At 40.0% G+C, this 25,261-nt stretch overlaps 1 protein-coding gene across 4 annotated transcripts in view; it reads left to right on the forward strand.

The window, feature by feature from the left end:
- Positions 1-25,261, forward strand: part of DYM (dymeclin) — a 375,320-nt gene that overhangs the window by 318,480 nt on the left and 31,579 nt on the right. The window lies entirely within an intron of this gene.

Genomic DNA, 25,261 nt, shown 5'->3' on the forward strand with positions numbered 1-25,261 from the left:
CCTGTGCTCCGCAATGGGAGAGGCCACAGCGGTGAGAGGCCCACGTACCGCAAAAAAAAAAAAAAAAAAAAAAAGTTACACAGGATGATCCGAAAGATTTCTTGCAATTCTTATGAGTCTAGAATTCTGTCTTCTAAAATTACATGAAGAATTTTTGTAGAGCAGTGCTCTAGTAACGTCCTTCTACTATTTAGAGGTCAAGCCCTGTTGCTCCCTGACAAGGTCTGGAGCCCTTAGGCTGCAATTCTAGACCATTCACAGTCTAACCCCAGCCTGCCATTGCAGTCCTTTGCCTCCCTACTTCCCATTACCCCACCCCCACCCAGTGCTCCAGCCGAGCGGAACTATCTCTGTGCCTTCTTCCTTCCTGCCGTTTTGGATTTACTGACACAAGTTTCTTTTCCCAATATACCCTTCTCCCACCTTTGCTTTTTGCTTATTCAAATTCTAAGCATTCATTGAAGCCCTTGATCAATTTAACAACATTTAGGAAGCCTTTCCTTTTACTCCTCAACCGACCTGTGCCTCCCTCCTCTGAATATCCATTGCATTTTATATTTACACTTTTGGGGACTCCTCTCCTCTTCTACCTTGTGTGTAGTTATTTAAATGTTTTCTCTCTCCCGCTCACCTGTAACTTCCTTGAGAATAGGGGTCATGTCTTAGTCATCTGCATCCCTTTGATGTCTGGTACATAGGAGTTGCTCAGTAAATGTAATAAGTAGATGAATGAAAAGCTCACTTTATATATGCTAAAGAGGAAATGGGGACTTGTTAGAATTCAAGAGTTCTGGAGTAAAATTTTCAATCTCCAGACCTGCTTTTCTAATTTTTATTTTACCATCCTCTTTGCAATTTTAATTCACTTAACTGTCTCTCCCTATATGTGTCAGGCACTGTTCTAAACTCTGGATACAGCAATGGACAAAGTAGACAAAAATCCCTGCCTCTTCATAGAGCTTGGTTTTTTGGGGTTTTTTTGGTTTTTTTGTGGAGGAGATAGACAATGAGAAGTAAGTAAAATATGTGCTTTTTTTGGTACACTAATATTTTTTTATTTTTTGTTTTCTTTTTTCTTCTTTTTTTTAATTGACGTATAGTTGATGTGCAATATTATATAATTTACAGGTGTACAATATAGTGATTCACAATTTTCAAAGCGTATACTCCATTTATAATTATTATAAAATATTGGCTATATTTGCTGTGTTGTACAATATATCCTTGTAGCTTATTTTATAATATGTGCTATTTTAGGTAGCAGTAAATAAGAAAAATAGAGGAGGATAGATAACATTGGGAAGGGAGCAGTTTTAGATAGGTTGTCCAGAAGAGAAGATATTTGAATCAATGCCACCTTGATTTTTTTTTTACATTTTATTTTAAAATAATTTTAGACTTACAGAAAAGTTGCAAAAATAGTAGACAGTTCATGTAAACCCTTCATCCAGGATCCGCTGATGCAAACAACACATATAACTACATATAACTATAGTACAATTATCAAAACCAGAAAATTAACATAAGTACAATACTCTTAACTAAATTACAGGCCTTATTTGAATTATACCAGTTTTTTTTTTTTTTTTCTCCCAGTATTCTTATTTCTGTTTCAGAATCCTTTCCGGGCCCCACACTGCATTTATTTCTTGTATCTCCTTAGTCTCCTCCAACCTGAGACTGTTCCTCAGGCTTTCCTTATCATTCATGACCTTGACACTGTGGATGCGTGCTGGTCACTTATTTTGTAGAATGTCTCTCAACTTGGGTTTTTCTAATGTTTCCTCATGATTATATTGAAGTTATACATATTTGGCAAAAATATCACAGAAGTGGCATTGTGCCCCTCTCAGTTCATCATATCAGGAGGTACCTGGTGTCAGCCTCTCTCATTGCTGTTGATGTTATCCTTGATCACTCGGTTAATGTGGTGGCTACCAGATTTCTCCAGTGGAAAGTCACTATTTCTCCCTTTGTTATTGATTACTATCTTGGGAGTGGGACTTTGCTAGTATCCTGTTTCTCCTCAAACTTTTGCCTTGATTATATCATTCATCAGTGGAGCTGCCCTACAGTTATTACTGTGGTGTTTACCTAATGAATGATAATTTTATATTTTATTCTGTAGATGATAATTCAACATTATCATTTATTTATTTTGTTGCTCAAATTGTTCTAGCCTTGGCCAGTGGGAGCTCCTCCAGGTTGGCTCCTGTATCTTCCCCAGCCCCGGAATCAACCATTTCTTCAATAAGCCCTGGTCCCTTTTTTTTTTTTTAAATGGTATTTAGGAAACAAGACCTGGGCACTAGGCCCCCCTTTTTTTTTGAACTAGCTGCTTTTTTTTTTTAATTTATTTATTTTATTTATTTTTGGCTGCATTGGGTCTTCGTTGCTGCGCTCAGACTTTCTCTAGTTGCAGCGAGCGGGGGCTGCTCTTCATTGCGATGCACGGGCTTCTCATAGCCATGGCTTCTCTTGTTGCAGAGCATGGGCTCTAGGCATGCATGCTTCAGTAGTTGTGGCACACAGGCTCCAGTAGTTGTGGCACTCAGGCTCAGTAGTTGTGGTGCATGGGCTTAGTTGCTCCACAGCATGTGGGATCTTCCCAGACCAGGGCTCGAACCCATGTCCCCTGCATTGGCAGGCGGATTCTTAACCACTGCGCCACCAGGGGAGCCCTAGGCCACCTTCTTCTTAGAACTTTCTGGACCCTTCCACTCGCCTGTCCTTTCCCACCTCCTTCTCTTCTGAGGACAGTTACTGCTTCCTCACTCTGCTGTTATACCCAGGTATTCTTCTTTTGTATCTCTCCCTCCCCTATGATGAACCTTAGCTCCTCTCTTTTGGATTGTCTCTCACTAGTTTCGTCTTTAGTCCATTTTTTTCCTACTGAATTCTGGTCCCAAATTTTATTTCCTAATTCCTTTAGTGAACACTCCTGGCACTCCATGGGCCATAGCAGATACTGAAAGTTAATTTTGTAGTTCACTATAATACTTACCTTAAAGCAAAATGAATTACAGTGTACAGGCTATATGTTTGAATGTTACTGTGTTGTTCATTTATTATGCTATGTTCGGAAAGAAAATGCCCGTTATATTTGAGACAGTAAAATATAAATGAGAAATATAACTCTTGTTTTTTCAGGATTATGGCTAAATAAATGCAGAAATTAATTGATCTGTGGGAGGTCCCAGGCCAGTTAACTGTAATTTAGAGCAAGATCCCATTGAAGCCAAGGTCATGGGTAAATTCTTTAGGTAGGCTGGTTAATTTTGTTCAGGAACATAGCAAGAAATTGAATTCCTGACTGCAGCTTACCATCTCACTCTGTGGTTGCGAGAGGGACAGATGATGGAGGATGGATGGTTCCGTTTAAAAAAAGAGAGAGAGAGAAAGAAATCCGTCCCCAGTACTGGAACAGAAACCAAAATTACATTTACTCACAGATGGTGAGTTATCCTCAGTTGGTTTAAATGATAGCACATTATTACCACAGATGTTTCTAGAAGAAAAGACTGTTTATCTTTATAATCAAGCCTTATCTCAATTATTTTAATCATCTTTTTGGATTGTTTATAATAAAATGAATCACTTAAAACCTCTAGAGTTTAATTCACAGAATTCTGCTGTATCTAAAGTTGATTGAAAATTCAAGCTGTGTGTTGAATAATATTTGTACTATACCACATTACAGCACATTATAGTCTTTTGGGTGGTTCACTAATATATCCTGATAAAATAATTGTCGGGTATGTAATAATAGCTTTGTGCATGAGATTGATGTAAAAGAGGTTGTTTCAAATTGGAAATGCTTTTTAGTAAGGTCTTTATGAAAGTGTAGAATAGTGTGCGTACTTACTGGTTTGTTCTTTCTTAAAATATAAATTAAACATTTAGAAATTTTAGAACAACCTTTTGGGTTGTTAAGAGAAGCACAGCGCCTCTTACTCCTGAGACATTAGCCAGCTAATGTCAACTGAAGAAGATGAGCCAAAAGTTTTTGAAGTTTCCTTTGAGTTGCAGCACTGAAGCCAAATTTGTAGAAGACTTATTCTTCCAATTTTGGGCAAGTAAACATTAAGATCTGGAAGCCCATGACATAGTAATTGACTTTCAACCAAATAAAATATTTTTCAATCGAATGTTATTTGACATAGCCTTGTAAAATATTTGTGTAATATCCTGTGTGGGAATATATACTCTTTGGATAAATCTGTCTATACAGTTAAACAAGTTGGCTATTCAGAGTAAATAGTATTAATATCATTCTAAACATCCTCTTCTTACGGGTATTGCGTGAAGTCTGGGAAAGGCAATACCAGGTAATTAGTTTTGGGGGGACCCTCCTGCATAAACAGAGACATAAAGAACAGGCTCTGAAACCCTCAGATGCTTATTTCTCCTTTCGAGTTTGGAAGGAAATAAATAAAGTTAGTGTGTCCTCCAGGAGCTCAGTTAGAAGATGCAGCTCAAAGTTCTCACTGTCTGCGTCCACAGCAGGGCCTGCCCCTGGCTCCTGTTTGGCCTACTAGTGAGCACTTGGAACGTCATGATGATGGGTCAGCATTCATCCACATCTGTGCAGGTTCTCAGCCACCATCACACCACCTCGTACGTAATGATGTAAGGGTTCCTGGGCCCCTCTTTTCTTCGGTTTAGTGAATTATCCATGTCATTTGAGGATTAAGAACTTTGCCATATCTAGTGTTTGGAACTCAGGTCATGCTTTTCGGGGGAATGAGCCAGAAGATAACTTCTCTTTTAGTGTAAATAGGAAACTAGGGAAAATAGAAGTTACTGGCACTAACTGGACTTTTCATTTCATTCACTTAAGACACTTGACAAATCATAGGATTCGAGTGGCTAGGTGGTTTCACGCTGAGTGATTTTTAAAGCCTCTATTTTATATCCACCTTTTAGAATACTTTCATGGTTGTTGTTAGTTGCGTATAGAAAGTTGACTGAAATTTCAAGTTTTTTCATAGCCTCTTAATATTGACTCGCTTAAAATCTTCCCCCATCTCGTATTAGGAGTCTCTCTCTGTTCCCAGCCCAAGTGTCTTTTGCTTCCCTGTCAGTTCTCTGTCTCCAGAGCAGAATACTGAGTGCCACTGTGGTGTGCCCACCTCCCCTTGGACGGCCTCTCCTCAGGGTCCCCCAATAACGAATGCTCATGTCCACAGACACACTTTTCTGCGTCCTTACGTGTGAGTTTCCACCCATGGGAATACGACTAGCCAGCCTCCTCCCCTGGGGCTGGGACCCGGCAGTAGCCCTCCAAGTGTCTTCTGATGTCGGCTCAAGTTTAAGAAACACAGCAGTAGATAATCCCCCAGACACACCAGCACTCTCCACCCTTAAGGCCTCTGCTCGGGCTTCTCCTGGCCTCAACTGCTTTCCCCCAGATCCCTGCACACCTCACCCCTGCACCTCCTTCAGGTCTTTACTCACATGAGCAAATGAAGCCTCTCTCAGTGAGGCCTGCCTGACCTCCCTGTTTAAATTTCAGCACTTCCAATCCCCCTAATCCTGCTCTAGGTTTTCCTTTTCCACAGCATTTATCACCTAGCATGCTGTGTAATTATTATTATTCTTTCAGGTAATATAAGCGCCAGGAAGGCAGAGCTCTGCATATTTTGTGCACTGATGTATCTTAGGTCATATCTGAAACATAGTGGGTTAATATTTGCTGAATGGAAGAGAGAGAGGAGGGGAGCTGTTGACCACTGAGTGATGGTTCCAGATGCTGCTTCAAGTAAACATTGTTTTTTGGAGAACAGCTCTCCACAGACTCTTGCAAGGTCAACTTTCTTGCCAAAATATTATTAGAGAAGCTAAGTTAAGAGTGGAGGCCCTGGTCACTTTGCTGAAATAGTTACATTTTTTAAGCGTATAATAATTGTTCCATGCTCATGCATTCTTATAGCTGCAAAACCCTGGTCTAAAGACCTCCACTTTAGTACTCCTCATCAGTAAGTAAATTACTATGTAAATTGGCCTCACTGAATTTTTAATAGTTTCTCAGGGGTTCTCTTCTTGGCTCTCACCTGCCAGGATTTCATTACAGTTCAAGCAGAGTAAAATATTCTGATTTATGTTATTAGAATAAAGTTTCTCAGGTGACGTTATTTTATTCTATTTCTGAGTCTTTCTCGGAGGGTGAAGAACATGCTGGAATTATCAGGCTCATATGAAGCCTTTTTTTCTCCTGTTTTAAAACTCATTTTGGACTTTTTTCCCCTGGCTGTTTTCTCTCTGTCTCTTTGAAATATTGTTATCTTAATTACTTTTTACTTTTAGGTGGCGACTAGGAAGCACTAAAGCATAAAAGGGACAGCTCTGTGCTGGGCTTCTCTCCTTAAAAGGGGAGACGAGCACACTCCTGCCATTTCCTTCAAACCCCAAATGATCTGTGCAGAAGTTTGACCAGTAGAGTGGTTCTCTCTCTCGTTCTAACCCTCCTTGAGTTTCTTGTCCACTAAAGACAGAGATCAAGTCCTACTCATGAGTTACCAGTGCCTCTCATGGAACAATAAACACAATCATAAATGGTTTCAGAAACTGCGGGAATAATGCTGGCACCTTATTTTTAGGACCATTCAATCCCATATGAGGAATATAGTATGAAATACATGACCTCACATGCACAAATGCATGCGCGCTCACACACCCCCGCACACGTGCAGGGTGCCGTTCTAGCTTTCCAAGTCACCGATTTTTTTTTTTTTTTTTTGCGGTACGTGGGCCTCTCACTGCTGTGGCCTCTCCGTTGCGGAGCACAGGCTCTGGACACGCAGGCTCAGCGGCCATGGCTTACGGGCCCAGCCGCTCCGCGGCATGCGGGATCCTCCCGGACCAGGGCACGAACCCGTGTCCCCTGCATCGGCAGGCGGACTCTCAACCACTGCGCCACTAGGGAAGCCCCAAGTCACTGATTTTATACATTGAGAGGGAAGCAAATAGGAAAGTTTGAATATAGTCATGAAAACTAAAACTCTTAACCAAGGACAGGACAAGACAAGGACTGTAGGAAGCACAGAAATTTTTAAATGTTGTTATTAGAATTCCTTCTGTACTGGTCTTACGTAAGAACGAATCTGCTTACACTGATTCTCCTTCCATCAAGGCAAGGATTCCAAAAGAATGAACACAGTCGCCTGGAGCATTGTTTTCAAATGCAGGTTTCTGGATCCCACCTCAGATTCTGATTCAGTGGTCTGGTGATGAACTCAGGAATCTGGCTTTTGAAACAGTTCTCTGAGTGATCCCGATAGTCTGCCAGATTGGAGAACCATATTGTATGGCCCAGTTTTCTCTAGTTCCCTGCCCTAGATGCAAGAGGGAGGGGATACGGAGATATATGTATACGTATAGCTGATTCACTTTGTTATACAGCAAAAACTAACCATTGGAAAGCAATTATACTCCAATAAAGTTGTTAAAAAAATTTTTTTTTAAACCAAGGAAGTGATGGCTAGGGTTAACAGTAGCCTTGATAGGATTGGAACTGTTTTATCTTCCTTTCCTACAAAAGACAAGAGAACTTTCACTTCATGAACCTTAAAATAGAAGATTCCTTTTAAGTAGATTTTTGACATGTAACCCAAATATAAGAATTATCAAAATTATTTTGTAAATTAAACAAATAGTAGCAAAAAATATTAAAGGCTATGGTCTTTTAAAATGTCGCATCTGCTCTTTTTTTTTTTAATATATATTTATTTATTTGGTTGTGCTGGGTCTTAGTTGCAGTTCCAGGGCTCCTTAGTTGTGGCACATGAACTCTTAGTTGCAGCATGCGTGTGGGATCTAGTTCCCTGACCAGAGATCAAACCCAGGTCCTCTGCATTGGGAGCGTGGAGTCCTGTCCACTGAGCCACCAGGGAAGTCCCAGCATCTGCTCTTTAGTCTGACTTAAGTATCCCTCTTTTGACTCAACTCCTTTTTCTTTGTTGTTTATCATCTAGTTACATTTATTGAGCACTTGCTCTGTGCCAGGCCCTCTGCTAGGTATTTTTTTTACAGGTGTTCTCATTTAGTCTTCCCAACAGCCATATGAACTGTAAGGATAATTTACCTTTTGCAAGTGAGGAAACAGGCTAAAGAGATTTTAGAGATAAGAGAATGGCTTGTCCAAGATTATTTCAGTCCCTCTTATCTTTGAGCCATAAAAAAGCTATTCTTTCTTTGAAATCTTAAATTTTTGTCTCCTCCTGCCTCACAAACCCATTTGCCTATTAGATCAATTTGTTTAACCTAAAGCATTCATAATATAACTAAGTTCTTGGTTTTGACAGTATCTGTATAGAGTGTTGTAATCTTTGGAATGTTTGAACAGTTATACCCATTGCTACTTCAGGGAGTATTAGAACACTCAGGCTTTTCTCATACATAATAATGAAACTGCACTGCACATGCAGTGGCTTCATGTCATATTTACTTTTAGGATAGCCATTCTTGATAAGCAAACTAACTCTAACTAACTTTGTTATAATGTCTTTCATTATTTCTGTTTAATTAAACATACAGTAGATTTGTAAGCAGTTTACAGGGTATTTTCTCTTCCTTTCAATGGGTAAGAATTAGATTAAACTTAGTTTTTACTTTGTGATCTCAAAGAGTATAAAAATTTGGTCTTTATTACAAATCATTACTTCTTGAATATAGTCATGAAAACTAAAACTCTTAACTGAAAAATGATGAATATCTGATTTTTCTATAGCAAAAAAATGTTTGCCCAGTTCTCCAAACCGTGGTTTCCGATGACCGAAGGACACAAGTTCACAATGCAAGGTTTTCTCTTCTCTAGTTGTGGTGCGCGGGCTCCAGAGTGCGTGAGCTCTGTAGTTTGCGACACATAGGCTGTCTTGTTCAGGCTCAGTAGTTGCCCCGCGACATGTGGGATCTTAGTTCCCCAACTAAGGATCGAACCCGCGTCCCCTGCATCGGAAGGCAGATTCTTTACCACTGAACGACCAGGGAAGTCCCTGTCTCTGCTATTAATTTTGATAGAATTATTTTCTTTGGTATAATCAGAAATTTGTGATTCACAAACTAAAATTTCCTAAAAGAGACTCTACTATGTAGGTTGAAAAATAGAACCATTTACCATTCTTCATCTGTCCCAATCTTGACTCTTCTGTTAGGCTGACCATATGAAAGTTACTGAGATTGTTTCATTGCCTCTACAATTACTGTTCAAGTCATTTATTGCAGTCCTTACAAAGTATTTTGTAATCTGATTTATGCCAAGAAATAATGGCTCCCGGATAGTTATAGAACTGTTTATCTTTAATGGATGATAAGTGAAGACTGAATTATTTCTGATAAAAAGAGTGAATAACAAATTATGTATAATAATTTGTTCTGTGGGTTCTGCTTATTTTATTAGTATTCTGAAATCAGCTTTTCTACATAGTTGGGTTTTTTTTAAGTAAAAGAATAAAAAAACTAAATAATTGTATTGATATTTGGTTCTTATGATTTTCGAAGGGATGTTCTTTTTTTTTTTTTTTTTGGCGGTACGCGGGCCTCTCGCTGTTGTGGCCTCTCCCGTTGCGGAGCACAGGCTCCGGACGTGCAGGCTCAGCAGCCATGGCTCACGGGCCCAGCCACTCCACGGCATGTGGGATCTTCCCGGACTGGGGCACGAACCTTTGTCCTCTGCATCGGCAGGCGGGCTCTCAACCACTGTGCCACCAGGGAAGCCCTCAAAGGGATGTTCTTAATTGAGCATATATCCCAAAAGTTTCTGAAAACTTTTAAGGTGATATAAGGCTTTTTAAAGAAACCAAAGTCTTATTAAACACTAATATAATTCATTACACACAGCAAAATTGGTCATTTGAGGGAACAAAACTGCTTTTGTTATGATGGCTTTCATTTCTGGGGCAAGTTGGAAGGGGCAGTGATTGGCATATAACTAATCACATCGAGGTAGCTGGTAAGCATCTGGCCATACAGTTAGAGCTTTTTTTGTACAGGGTTTGTTGGTTTTAGAGGATTCGAGGCCCTAAAACCCTAACATAGTTCTATGAAGACTGAATATGATTGATACTTAACGTGAGTTTGAGACAGTTAATTAACTAATGTAACAATTTTTGTTTTCCGGTCAATTCAGCACACCCAGTTTCTTTAGAGCAGCGGTCCCCAACCTTTTCGGCACCAGGTACTGGTTTCGTGGAAGACAGTTTTTCCACGGACCAGGGGTGTTGAGGGGAATGGTTTCAGGATGACTCAAGCACATCACATTTATTGTGCACTTTATTTCTATTATTATTACTTTGCACTACATAATGAAATAATTATACAGCTCACCATAATGCTGACAGGAGGCGGAGCTCGGGCGGTAATGAGAGGATGTGGAACGGCTGTAAGTACAGATGAAGCTTCGCTCGCTAGCCCGCCGCTCACCTCCTGCTGTGCGGCCCAGTTCCTAACAGGCCACACAGATGGGTACCAGTCTGTGGCCCAGCGGTTGGGGACCCCTGCTTTATAGGATTCTTGCCTGGGAGCTCTGAGGGCAGTAGGAAGTACCTCGGGCAGTGAACACTAATTGGTAGAAATCTAATCCATTTTGAAGCTTGGAAATATTGATATAGTCTTCAGCTCAAGCACAACTTAAAATATGAATTTGGACAAATAGTTGAGGGGATTTCCTAATCTCTGACTAATATAGTGCCAATTATTAGATTGTCAAGATCACTACCCGTATGCCGCTCTTGAAGAAAACCTAATATACAAAATCCCCAACCTTTAAAAATGATAAGGTATAGACTAATTAGTTGTGTTCAGGAAGGATCTTGGCTCACCAAAAAGATTTCTCACATGATCTTTCAAATAGAACTGACTCTGTTACATTTAAATAGGAAAGAGTTTTTTTTAAAGCACTTAAAGTCAGCTTTTCTCTGGTGCGAGGTAAGTTAAGCCAGACCTGTGTTTAGTATCAAATTATATTTTTACTCAGTGAGATTGGAAGGAATATATTTTATACCCATTTTCAGAAGTATGTTGAGTCACAAGAATAGTAACTAACTTGTTCATAGTCATACATCATACCTAGAATGTAGCCAAGTTTCCATCTACCGATAAATCCACCACCCCCCTCTTTTTTGACTTTTTTAAATTGTGAGAAAGTGAATATCCATGTAATCACTCTTCAGAACAAGAAATGGAACATTGCCAACAGCCCAGAAGTCTCAATATATGTACCCTGTCCCCCTATAAATATACACTATCTTGACTTTGAAGATGATTGTCTTCTTTTTCTTTATAACTTTACCATCTGTGTGTGTATAGTGCCAAACAATATGATTTCCTGTTTTTGAACTTTCTGTGAATGGAATCTTGCAGTTTATTTTCTTTTGCACCTTTCTTCTTTCACTCAATGTTGTTGATGAAAGATGTTTATGTTGTTACACAAAGTTTCTTCCTTTCCACTGATGTATTAGTATTACATTGTGTAAATAGTCCACGATTTATGCATTTTACTAATGGTACACGTTTAGATTATTTCCAATTTTAAGCTACTAAAAAAAAAGTTGTCATGCTATCTTTATATATAAATACGTATGTATATATTTTAATCTCATTTGATTTTAAGTTTCTTGCTGTATTTTCTATATTTATATCTCCTCCATAGTGTTTAACATAATACACTGCCTTGCACAGAATAACTACTTATTAAATATTATTGAATGAATTTATTAATTCATTCAGCATGGTTGAAAATCAGCTTGAGAATACTTCCAGGTATCATAGACTAAGACCCTACCAGATGACACCCACTGCAGAAAACAACCATAAAGCCTGGACAAATAATACAAAACACAGCTGCCTGTAGGTACTGGAGAGCAAATAGAAGCAGACTCTGGCAGGGAGTTCATGCTCATTTAGAAGAGGGAGATAGGAAGCTATATAAGTAAGTTTCCATGTCCGTGGCCTTTAGCCCAGGACTAAGCACAGTCCTTGTGGTTTACTTTGTAGTGGCGAGGGACTCACATGGAAAAACTGTTAGTTTTTCTGAGCTGGGGAACCCCAGAAGTGAGGCTGGAAAAGCATGAGGACTGAAGACAGTAGAGGAATCCCAGAAGGGGAAAGAACCAGAGGAGGAGCCCCCAGACTGTATCTGTCCACACCTCTGACTGATCTCTGAACCATATGTGGAAAACAGACTCAGAGCAGCTCAGTCAAAGACGAGAATTCTAAACTAAGACCAGACTTGCCACCCTGAAGATACAGAAGAATGAACAGATGCAAGAAAACTCTGGTGAAGAGTATACTTTCACTTGGAGGATGGGAAATAGCAAACTCCATATCTCTGAGGTCTTTTAGCCTGAGGCTAATTGCAGTCCATGGCATATACAGCAGAGATGGGACACATGGGGAAAGTTGTAGCCTTTCTGGGCTGAAGAACAAAAAAAAAAAAAAAAAAATGCTGAGAATCTATGAACTCTGAAAATAGTGGAGGAATCCCAGAAGAGAAGGAATCAGAGAAGAGGATCCCTAAATTCTGTCTACCCGCACCTCTGACTAAATCGTGAACCACCTATCTGTAGACCAAACTTTAAGCAGCCTAGATAAAGACAAAAGATCTGAACAGAGATTGGTGCTGCTATAAAAATATAGAGTTTGCAGTTTAAGCCCAGACAAGAATCTCCACAACTTAATATTATTCAGGATGCAATCCAAAATTTCCCAGCATCCACAGAACCAAGAAAATGGAACATGTTCTCTACATAAAAGAAAATCAATTGACTTCAACCTCAAAACAAACCAGATGTTGGAACTAACAGACAAGGATTTAAAAGCAGTTACTATAACTCTGCTCAATGTTTTCATTGCATGAAACATGTTTTCAGTGCATGAAAATCTCAGCAGAGACATGAGAAGACTCAGCTGAGAAATAACAACAATTAAAAAGTCAGTAGTTTGCAGAGATGAGATGCTAATACCAAGCAGAATAAACACAAATATAATCCCACATCAAGGCACATTATTGTCAAAACTGTTGAAAGCCAGCGATAAAGACCAGGAGAAAAATGGTATAGTACATACAGAGGGACAACAATCCAATTAACATCACTTCTTATTAGAAACTGTATAGTGTTGAAGAGAATGGAACAGCGTCTTTAAAGTGCAAAAGAAAAACAACAGTCAACCCAGAATTCTGTATCCAGTGAAAAGATCATTCAAGAATTAAAACAAAACATGATCAGTAAACGAAAACTAAGAGAACTTGTTGCCAGCACATTTGCATTATAAAAAATGCTAAGAAAGTCCTTTGGGCTGAATGGAAATGATATCAGATGGAAACTCAGATTTTCAGAAAGAATGAATATTTACCAAAAATGGCAAATATCTAGATAAATGCAAAATGTTCATATCTATTCTGTCTCTATTTCTCTTCCTTCCACCCCCCATTTTTTGCTTAGCTTTTTTTGTCTTAATTTTTAAATAAACCACATAAATTCCTTTTTTAAAAAAAATTTTATTGGAGTATAATTGAGTATACAATGTTGTGTTCATTTCTGCTGTACAGCAAAGTGAATCAGTTATACATATACATATGTCTACTTTTTTTTAGATTCTTTTCGCATAGAGGTCATTACAGAGTATTGTGTAGAGTTCCCTGTGCTATACAGTAGGTCCTTATTAGTTGTCTTAAATAAACTTATTCTTAAAACCAAAGTTATCACATTGTCTTGTAGGATTTATAATGCATGTAGATGTATCATATATACACACAACTGTAACATAAAGGATAAAAGAGGATGAATATGGTCCTGTGTGCTGTGGTCCTGTATGACGTTCTGTATTTTACATGAAGTACTAAATTGTTATCTGTAATTTTACCGTGAAAAGTTAAGGGTTTACATTGCAAACCTAGGGTAGCCACTATTTAAAAAATATGAAAATCAACAGCTAAAAAACCAACAGAAAAATTAAAATAGAAATCTAAAAAATATTCAAATAATTACCTCTCCCCCTCCCTAGGTAGGAAAGATGGAACAAAGGAACAAAACAGAGGATTCAAATAGAAACAAAAAATAAGATGATAAACCAACCTAAACATATCAATAATTACATTAAATGTTAATGCAGGGCTTCCCTGGTGGCGCAGTGGTTGAGAGTCCGCCTGCCGATGCAGGGGACGTGGGTTCGTGCCCCAGTCTGGGAGGATCCCACATGCCACGGAGCGGTTGGGCCCATGAGCCATGGCCGCTGGGCCTGTGCGTCCGGAGCCTGTACTCCGCAACGGGAGAGGCCACAGCAGTGAGAGGCCCGCGTACCGCAAAAAAAAAAAAAAAAAAAAAAAAAAGTTAATGCACTAAATACTCATTAAAAGGCAGGGATTGTCAGAATGGATAAAATAAGACCCAACTATATACTGTTTGCAAATGATGTGAAGGAAGTGCCATGCAAACAGTAAAAGCATAAGGTTAAAATGGCTATGTTAACATCAGCCATCACAAAACAAAACCGAAGGGGAAGGAGATAGTTCAAAATGATCAAAAGGTTAGTTCAACAAAAGAAGACATGATAATTGTAAATGTATATGCACCAATGACAGAGCTTCAAAATCATGAAGCAAAAAATTGGCAGAATTAAAGGGATAAATAGACAATTCTATTATTTTGAAGATTTTAACAGCCTCCTCTCAGCAGCTGGTAGAACAACTAGACAAAAAAGAATCAGCAAAAACATAGGAGATCACTTTGACTTGATTGATATTCATAGAACATCTCACCCAACAATGGCAGGATTCATCTTTTGGAATGCACGTGGCACATATTCTGAGCCATAGAACAAATCTCAGTAATTTTTAAAACATTAAAATCATTAAAGCTAAATTAGATAATTAGAAATCAATAAAATGCTAGAAAAGGCAAAATTGTCACCAAAAACAGGTCAGCGCCTGCCTTGGGCCAAGGGGGATAGGGCATGGAATCAAGTGCAAAGGGGCAGGAGGGGCTTCTCATCTATATCTTGATGGTAGTGAAGTTACATGGTTATATACAAACAGCAAAATTCATCAAATTAAACATTAAAATTAGTGACTTTTAATTGTATGGTGTTAATCTCAAGCAAAAAAGAAGGAAACGATCGGTTTGGTCATTTTCACCTAACGAATACCAGAGTTCAATTCAAAAATATAATTGGAAACTAGAAGAACATTGCCAAAAGGAAAAAGAAAAAAAGTCCTTTCGTGAAGCTCCCCTGTTGTGCAGGGTACCATATGTTTTCACCACTTGAGCAAAGAGCTAATTTATGGTTAGATCATTTAAAGAGCTCAGACTTGAAGTTCAGAGTTCTCAAGAGCATTTTTTCTCCATGTCCCTTCTCACACAGCCCAGACCCAGTCCTTGCAACAACAAAAGCTACATAATGCCATCCTCAAAAACCAAGCTTCCTTCGGTGGAACAAAAAAAAAAGATTTTCCATCTAAGCATATTATCTGTCAAAAAGTTCTCAGTACCGGCAGCAGTGGTGTGCACTGTGACATCCATAGCCTGTCTGTGGCTCTCTCGGGGAGGATTCTGGGAGTAACCAGTGCCATATTCATGCAGTACCTCCAAAGGTTTTTTAAAAGCAGAACAGACAACTCACTTCTTCCCAGGTGTCTTCAGGATATGAACATTCTGCACTTTGTATTGTTACTACATTTTTATGTAACTCTTCATACAAAAAGTAAAATGATTCCAGAAAAATCATTTTGTGTGGCCTATAGCCTCAAAACCTAGACAACACAGCACTTGTTATTACATTGGAGTTGTGAATTACTTGAACAATTACAATAGTATGTTTTACCAAAACATATTTCAGCCATTTACTTCTGGCATGATCTCTGTCACATGGAGAGTAAATGAAAAGTAGGAAATAATTTATAGTGCCATCTAGAAGTAGGAAGGCATGGCTGTTTTTCTTAATGTGTCTCCCAGACTTCAAAATATCATAATACTTTTCATATGGCTGTAACTATGTTCATATTTATATTTATACATACACACTTACTGTGTGTGTGTATTCACCCATCCAAATGTAGACACACAAATACAGACAGAAAGATTATTTCCCAAAACGAAAATATTTACTTCCTTTGAGTGGTAAGATTAAGGGTGGGTTGGGTTGGGTTGCTTGCTTCCTTGCTTTGCTTTGCTTTCTTAAAATTCCCTTTCATGTTCTGCTGCTACAGTAACAGGGAGCTCCTGCTAACACATTTCTGACATTGCTCTATCTAAATGGAGGATAAACATTACCACAGCCTCTACAGGAAAATATGTGTGAGCAAGCTTTTAAGTGTATAGGGTTTAAACTCTTCCCATGTTATATCAGATCCTTACTGTAAACTAGCCAGAATGTTTCCCAGCAGAAAATAATAATTATGTCTTCCACTGGAAAGAGCACTTCATAAAACTTTTTTTTTTCTAGAAAACAGAGTAAACATTCTTTTGATCCCTCTGCTTCCCTACCCCAAAACTTAAACTACCATTCCTTGTTTCCAAGACTCACAGCACTAAGTGTTTTGAATTCCCAGTGTTGGAAAAATTCTGATATTTTCTAGCATTACCCACTACCCCCGTCGTCAAAATGTGGATAAAATTTCACGTCTGTAGTTTAGCTTATCATGCCCGTTGCCAGTTTCCCAAGTAAGGATCCAGAAATGTGTGTTTTCCTCTTGATCCTGTCATTGCCTCCCTGTTCATCCTTCACTAAATCTCTCAGTACCTGCATTTACTCAGCTGTGTATTGGTCCTGTTTTTCTCACTTTAAAACATTTCTGGGTGACTCTGATCCGTGGAGGGAAGTCTGAGGAGAGGCGTGAGGAGTAGTGGGCATCGGGAAGGATCCCCCATTCAGGCCAAGCCAAGCCAGTAAACCTCCCTCCTAGAAGCTGCACACTCAGCTCTCAGACGGGAAGGTATTGTGACTCATGTTGATGGAAAAAAAAACTGGAAGGAAGGAAAAGCATACTGAAAGAGGGAATTTCCCTGGCTCCTCCTCAGAATAAGGACCTCAGATTCGTTCATACCCTAGGATCACGGGTCCTCATCCATTGTCCAGCAGTAAAGGTCATGCTGTCCATCCTTCTCCGGCAAGGAGGCAGCGTTGAAGCTGGGTCCCTGACCTCCTGGACTCTGAGCTGATGCTCATCTGAAGGAAACCCTGTCCTGCCTGCCTCCCCAGGCTCATCGACGGCCTCTCTTATCAGGACTCCGTGCGTCAGTCAGGCCTTTTCCACAGCAGTTTCAACGTTATCGCTCTCTAAACCTTCCCCTCCCCTCTCCCTGACTCCCACCCCATCCAGCTTCTGAACTTGAGACCGTCTGGAAGCAGCCACGTCCAGAAGAAAACAGAAAAATGTTTTAGTTCTCTTGGAACTTACTGTATAAGAAACTCACGTGCTTTGCAGAATATTTACAAGAAACAGTTCTTGAGATTAATTAAAGGCTTCAGATGTGATTTTGGCCATTAAACTCAGTCATTTGTAGCTCTGTCCACAAAGCACTGACGATTACCCTTTAAATAACTCAGTTTTCATGTAATGAACCAGACTAATTGTCTCCTACCACAGGTAATGAGCTCTGTTTTTAAATTAAACCTTTCAGTTGTGCTTGTTTTCTGAATTTGAAAGCGCCATGCACAGTTACTGTAGATGAGATAATTAAAATTTGAAGCGGTTCATAAACGTAATATTTAGAAATTTGTTCTTTGCCCTTGATTTATAAACTGTCACGTGACTGATCAGAGTCACAACTCAGATGGTTTTAAAATAACCTAGGAGGCTCCCTTTCCCTTCAGTCTTTCTGTTACCGAATGATTTGACCTAAACAAAGCAAACTTTACTGACTCCCTGTAAGTGAATGCACAGACTTCTCTCCCTACTCTGACCCTGGAGACAGCCCAACTCAATGTCACCAGGAATCTAACATTGAAGTCCAAGGAAGAATACATCTTATGGTCCTAAAACCATGAGGGAAAGAAAAAATTGGATTGAATGCTTAAGGAAGCTAAAGGGCTCGTTGGCTTTCCCTCTCTCCTTGTTTTATGAGTTATTCTTGGTGGATGAAATTAACATTCTCCATCTCTATAAACCTGGAGCATTGCTGCTGTGACGCGCATTTGTAAGGGTGAGCCTAATTGGGTCCAGGTTCCTTACTGCCAGTCCCAGCCTGCAAGCCTCTTGAAAGCTCACTAGTTTCAGATTTTGTTTTCTTTATGTTTTATGATTAAGGGCCTGAAACCATTAGTTAGAACTTTCTCCCTTCTTTCGCCTTCAAGTGTTCATTCGACTATTTTATGTAGGGTAATTGTGTGTGTTTTCTAAGCAAGCCCAAATTAGAGATTGTAAATCTGTCAAGTTAACCTTTGATGAAAATTTACTTGAAGTCAACAAATTTTTAAGTATATGCTTTGACCAATTCTGAATTAATGTGAAAAATGTTTTTTAAGATTTTTTTTACATTTTAAGCATAAATACAGCATCTATGGTTATATTTATGAGAATTGCCTTTTCGTTTACTTAAGCATATAGATATTTATTTCATTTCAAGCTTAAAATGTAAATGATCTTGAGATTAATTATGCTATTTACATTTCCGGTGAACTTGTTTCAGTACTTTGAGGTACTTTCTATGTAACTCCCCTCAGATGGACTTTCTGCATTTTACTCTTATTTATTTGAGGATTTGTTGGTTTTAGACGTTGCATTGCCCCAGTTCTAAATCTAAATTGAATGCTGAGGCTGTTTTGGTTTTGGTTGGACAAGGGGGAATAAGTTTAAATGATGAAGACTATTGAACCTGCTGTTCTAAAACAATTTTAATAGGCCTGTGTTTGCAGTCGTACAGGTTAAAAAGCCCAGTATAATGGAAAGCATCTCTGATGGCAGCATCACTCCTTAAAGGGACACCACATGTTTGTGAAGAGCTCTTACTGGCACTTCAGTGAGCTGTGAATGGAGTCTGGCAGCCGCCCTGTTTGCACGGGGCTGGCTGGCGCAGCAGCGATAAGCAATAGACAGGCTGGCTCCTTCAAGGAGTCTCACAGTAAAGTCTGAACTCCCAGCAGTTCCGAAACTCACTGGCCGACTTTCCCCTGTGGACCATTCATTTATCAGGAAATGAAATTGGTTACAGGGTTTCTCACGTTGCCAAACCTCACTGACGAAATCTGGTTTCTTCCAAAGTTCAGGAGGAGCCTTAACTCTTTATTGTTGTCCAGCATTTCATGTCTTGATCTATGGGAACCCCTGTCAATACTAGGGTGTGAGGAGCGCCCCCGCCCCAAGGAAAGGGCTGGAGCAGGGAGCAGGCCGTGGAGTGGGTCTGGGGGCTGCTTCCATAGGTATAAAAGATGACCCTTTGGGATAGGATTTTCTTTTTCAATGTTGATACCTTCATCTTTGCAACTGAAGCGTCAGTTTCAGAGAACTGATTTTTTTTTTCATTTTGAAAAAATGAAAGCTTTTAAACATGACACGAGCCACCTTACTGGCAGCATAACCCTGTGACTGAGACCAGAGATCATTGTTTAAACTTTGTGAACTAGAAGAAACAAAAATAAAGAGAAGCATGTAGTTGTATGCCATAGAGAACATTTGGGTAAGTGAAGGTTAAATTATTACAAAGTACGTAATCTAGTTCACATGTTTAAGGAGCGGAACTAGGCTAAATTATCTAAAATATTCTGAGGTACTGAATCATTTCATTTTGTAAAACAAAATCTGACTAGCAGGGCATTCGGCTGTAGGCTCATCTGTTCCGTGCAGCCTCGACCTCCTGTGTTTGGAATTAGCAGGCCCAGAGGTAATACACAGCGGGCATGTGGCGGTTATTATGGCTGTGGAATTGGCTGCTGGCTAATTGATAGCAGTAGCAGCTAGAAACAGCCTTATTTAATTTTCAGTAGTCCCTATGACAAGACGCTATACATGAGAACCTTTGTAGTCTTACCATTGTTGTCCTTTCTCTGACATTAAATATCTGATACTTAGTGTATGCACTTGATAATATTTAGGATTGAATTCCTTAGACTCTGACTTTCCCCCTCTTTGGAGATACTTTTCTTTCAGCTTTTAGCCCTGATTATTTTAAGCCCCCAAGTTAGTAAAGAACTACTAGCAGTGGGCACTAGTTCCCTTGACTGGTGTGGCTCCTGTTTGCTAAAAATATACGTGAAGTCACAAAGCCAACCCTTAGCCTGTGCAGACTGATGACTTTGCTCATAATCTGAACCCCAAAGAGACACACTGGTTCCATAAAGGGTAAATGAATGACTCATTCTTTCTATTCATCACTCGGAGTTAAGCTTTTGTGAACTTGAATTGCACGTAGAGCATTGTGTCCATGGTTTCCATTGTATCACAGAGTGTTACACAGACTGAAGTGGGTGGTTACTTGTAGTCAAGAGGGATCTTATTTTTCTCCATTCAGTTTCAATATGTTTGTAGCAAAAGACCATATTTGGGGCACTGAAAACACAGTCTGTCTTTAAAAATGTGCATTAGAGGAATTTCACAAGGAAAGTATTCAAATAGTATGTCTAGTTTTTTTTCTTGTTTCTAACAACCTCTGCCATTAAATAAATATCAGTCTTATCAAATTTGTGCGTTCAGCCTTCTTCCTGTTGATACAGAGATGAGAAATAATAGCAGGTAGGCTCTATAAAAGATTTTCCTTCCTCTCTGACCATCTGTATCTCTGCTCTAACCTACAGGATCTGAAAATGAAAAATCAGGGAGTATTTTAGTCCTTTGTACACGTTCTCCATATTCTGTCATAGAGCTTCTCGTGGTTAACAGTCCCTGTTGAAGGAGAACACTGAGGCAATATTGAGGTTTTTTCAGGTCAGGGTACAGTGGGGTACAAGGAACCATGTGGGCTCTTGATCATTATATTTATTTGTGTTGTTCCTGCAAATCCTTACACCTCTGAGTCCTTGAATAAATATCTCCAGCATCCAGTGGCTAACGTTCCTCTTCTTACAAAGCCACTATTTGCAATTGGCATTTTCTAGCCTGTCATTTATTTGTTCAACTAGCATTGATTGAGCAACTCCAGCCTGCACAGCAGACCTCGAGAGGTTGTCCCTGAAAGAGCCTTCCCGTATAGGAGGGCACAGTTTGTAAAGTAGCAGTCCAAGAAACAGCTGCTCGGGGTGAGGTGGATGGACCTAGAGTCTGTCATACAGAGTGAAGTAAGTCAGAAAGAGAAAAACACTGCTAACACATATATATGGAATCAAAAAAAAAAGAATGGTTCTGATGAACCTAGGGTCAGGACAGGAATAAAGTCACAGATGTAGAGAATGGACTTGAGGACTCGGGGAGGGAGAAGGGGAAGCTGGGACGGAGTGAGAGAGTGGCATGGAAATATATGCACTACCAAACGTAAAATAGATAGCTAGTGGGAAGCAGCCACATAGCACAGGGAGATCAGCTTGGTGCTTTGTGACCACCTTAGAGGGGTGGGATAGGGAGGGTGGAAGGGAGATGCAAGAGGGAGGGTATATGGGGATATATGTATACGTAGAGCTGATTCACTTTGTTGTACAGCAGAAACTAACACAACATTGTAAAGCAATTATACTCCAGTAAAAATGATTAAAAGAAAAAAAGCTGCTCAACTCTTCTTTCTCAAATGAGGAATCTTAAGTAAATTAGGCGATGCAAACGGCAAAGGAAAGAGACAGCTCGAACCCTGAAGGGCTTTGAGATACCTTGATCTCCCTGACTGGCAATGAGAAGCGGCTACAAACAGAATACGGACCCCACCCCAGCACCCTGAAGCATATAAATGGAGAGGCAGGCAGGATGCTGTAGGGCTTAAGAGTGAATCACGTCTCCACAGCTGCGTCTTGGGCAAGTTACTTAACCCTCACCGTGCATCAGTTTCTCACTTCCAGGGTAGGTCTGTCTCTTAGCCTTGCTTACCTCCTGAGGTGGCTGGGGAAATTAAAAGAGACAGTGAATGCAAAGTTCCTAACACAAAGTAAGCTCTCAGTAATTGTTAGCCGATATCATTTTCCCATTTATCTATCAACCTCGCTTTTCTAGAACAAAACCAAGAACTCGAGCTGTAAGTTCTAAACAGTCAAATTCTGTGCACTTTATTACTAGGAAAGGGCCACAAGCCCTTTGCTCACAACCTGATCCACGATCTTAACAAGCTTGGCCATCTGGTTCTCAAGTCTATGACAGATTAGAAGACACAACTTAAAAGAACTTCCACAAGTTAGTACGTTAACAGTAGTGAAAATCAAGGGCCACTTGTCCTGGTATAACAAGGGAAGGAACAGAAGAACAACACACGTGAATCTTACTTTTCTTTTTTTTTTCTTTTTTTTTTTTTTTTTCGGTACGCGGGCCTCTCACTGTTGTGGCCTCTGACGTTGCGGAGCACAGGCTCCGGACACGCAGGCTGAGCGGCCATGGCTCACGGGCCCAGCCACTCCGCGGCATGTGGGATCTTCCCGGACCGGGGCACAAACCCGCGTCCCCTGCATCGGCAGGCGGACTCTCAACCACTGCGCCACCAGGGAAGCCCTTACTTTTCTTTATGTTATATGAACTTTTATGTACTATTCGTTGGAGAAGTTGCAAGTCCGTAGAGGTCATGACCCTGAGGAAAAGGTGGGGCAGTTATAGGATATCAAGTTGAGATCATCTCTGTCTTTGAGAAATGTAAGGGCTCATCTTTCAGAACAGCACATCACTGACCTAAGCCCAAAGAAGCCTCAAGTCACTAGTCTGAACTCTCAAAACAGATAAATTCCTGAGTGATTTTATTTAACTGGCTGGTTGTTCTGATATTTTAGTTTGGAAGGAATCATAGCCAGATCCTCTTAAATAGTAACTTTAAAATTCTTTTAAATAGTTAAGTGATTTGATTTATAATAATTTACAGGTTAGACACCATTTTTTGTGATCACACCAATAGCTCTGTCAGGATTAAGTTATCTCATTTAACTCACAGATCACTCCATCTAGAAAGTTCCGTGTTATAAAGTGAAGCTGAGCCAGGTTATCTAACTCTAAAGCTCTGTTCTTTCCATAGCCAACTTATTGTACTACTATTTTGTTTTGCCCATGTTTCCTCGGTATACATGGTATTCTCAGTATAAAAAAACTAAAAACCCGGTATTACATATGTTTTCCCTGATTCCAGTACTTTTGAAAGACACTTTAGGGACTTCCCTGGCTGTCCAATGGTTAAGACTACAAGCAGGGGGTGCGGGTTCGATCCCTGGTCGGGGAACAAAGATCCTGCATGCCGTGCGGCGCAGCCAATAAAAAAAAAAGACACTTTAGTGGAAGTATTTATGAAAAGACCTCAATCCATGCAGCTGTATTCACATTTACTGTTAGAGTTGGCCCTGACTCTATCTCACAGTGTACCACTTTCCAGTTGAATAAAAAAGATGGTTTGGGATGGAATCACTCCCGGAGAAGAAACAGGAGAAGCCACTTCCTTGTTTTAAATTTCCACTCTTATCCTCGGCCTATGAGAGCTGCACGTGATGTTTAAGTTGTAACAAAAGCAGCCAAGTGCCAGAGTTCATTTCTCTGGTTGTTTTGATTTGTCTTACACTTCTCACTTCCAGCAGCCCAGGGTAACAAAAGCTGTGTTCAAATGATTTAAAGAACAATATTCTCTGCAGTTACTTCATTACTCAGGAACAGCATCAGACTGTGCCCTTTCTCTATTGTAAGCCTTAGGGTTTGTGGGAAAGATACGCAGGAGCCAGGGGTGAGTTTTTCTCATTCTTAAGGAAGTGGACAAAAAAATATGCCTTCTCTCAGCATTTAGCTGTTAGAATGGAGAGATAAGAGATAATTTAGAAACCCTGTTTCAACCCCCTTATTTTTTATGAATAGAGAAAATGAGGAGAATTGACTCATGGCCCAAGGTCACAAGGCTGCAGGGGCAGATGCAGGCCCAGAGCCAGGTTTCCTGATCCATTTGTGCTACGTGACACTTCCCTGCATTCAAGGGGCGCTGGAACTCCTAACATCAGCTAAATCATCCATCAAAGCAGCCTCAAAATTTTTGAAGATCCAGCTATTGCAGTACTAGTAATTGGCTCCTTGCTGTTCTTTATATAGAAAGATGACACCATGAGTTTGTGCTTGCTGTTGATGGTGTGTTTGTGTTAATTCAAATGCTCTTTCCCTGACCTGTCTTCCTTATGACCCACAGAATGTCTTTACTACAGGACCACTTTCAGAGTACTGCGTGGCCTGTGACAGTGACATCGCAGATCTGTCTCAGCCTTAAGGGATCACATTCTCAGGCTAGGCATCAGGGGCTCCATGTTCTAGTACCATAAGTATTTTTTAGTACTGCATTTTGCAATTGTTTTTGAATGCACATTTGTGACTAAATGTAATGTTTTTAACTGGCAGACTTTAATTTTCTTATTATGTTACATATCTTATTTAGCTGCAAGTTTACTCTTCAATGGGCCATTTAAGAGACAGATTCTACCCCTGTGTACCTGAATGTGGTATGGATCATTGTTTCAGGAAAGCACTCATCCTTCCCTGTTCTCTAAACATAACATTCCCAACCATGGCCTTTGCTCGTTTCAGTCCTGCGTTTCCCTCAAGACCCAGCCAAGATCAGGTCTCCTCCCCAAGATTTTCACACGTCACTGTACTCCTTCCTCTACTTCTGTAGCTCTCATCATCTACACCAATTATTTGCTGTTTAGTGCAGGCCACCTCTGTTAAGACTTCCCTTCTTATCTCTCTGCCTTTTTTCCCAACTCGATTGTAACATCTAATGTCCAGGACCTGTCATCTGCCTTTTATTTCCCCAACACTCAGCCTGCGGCCCTGCATACAGTATGCACTCACCGCGTGTGTCTTCACCGCAATGTGATGGGAAGGGATGAGTGTGTTCCAGGAGGCCATGTTGGCCAAGATGGAAGCGTGATGGCCACTGACAAGCTTTGACAGTTTCCACTGAGGGTTTGATAAAGGAGCAGGATCAGGAATAAGAAAAACAGTAGACGAGGGTGATGTGGTTATTGAAGATCTTCAATAGAAGTTTGGCCTGTGTGCAAATGTACACTGTTGAACAAATGTACACTCTGTTTCACTCCTAGGTGTACACCTAATGTGAATGTGTGCCCTTGCATGCCAGGAGACACATATGAGAACGGCCATAGCATCATTGTTCATAATAGTCAAACCCTGGACACAACCCAGTGTCCATCAGCAGTAGAATTAATTTAAAAATTGTGGTGTATT

This window comes from Orcinus orca, chromosome 15 (assembly GCF_937001465.1).
Source record: "Orcinus orca chromosome 15, mOrcOrc1.1, whole genome shotgun sequence".
NCBI classification, from domain to species: Eukaryota; Metazoa; Chordata; class Mammalia; order Artiodactyla; family Delphinidae; genus Orcinus; species Orcinus orca.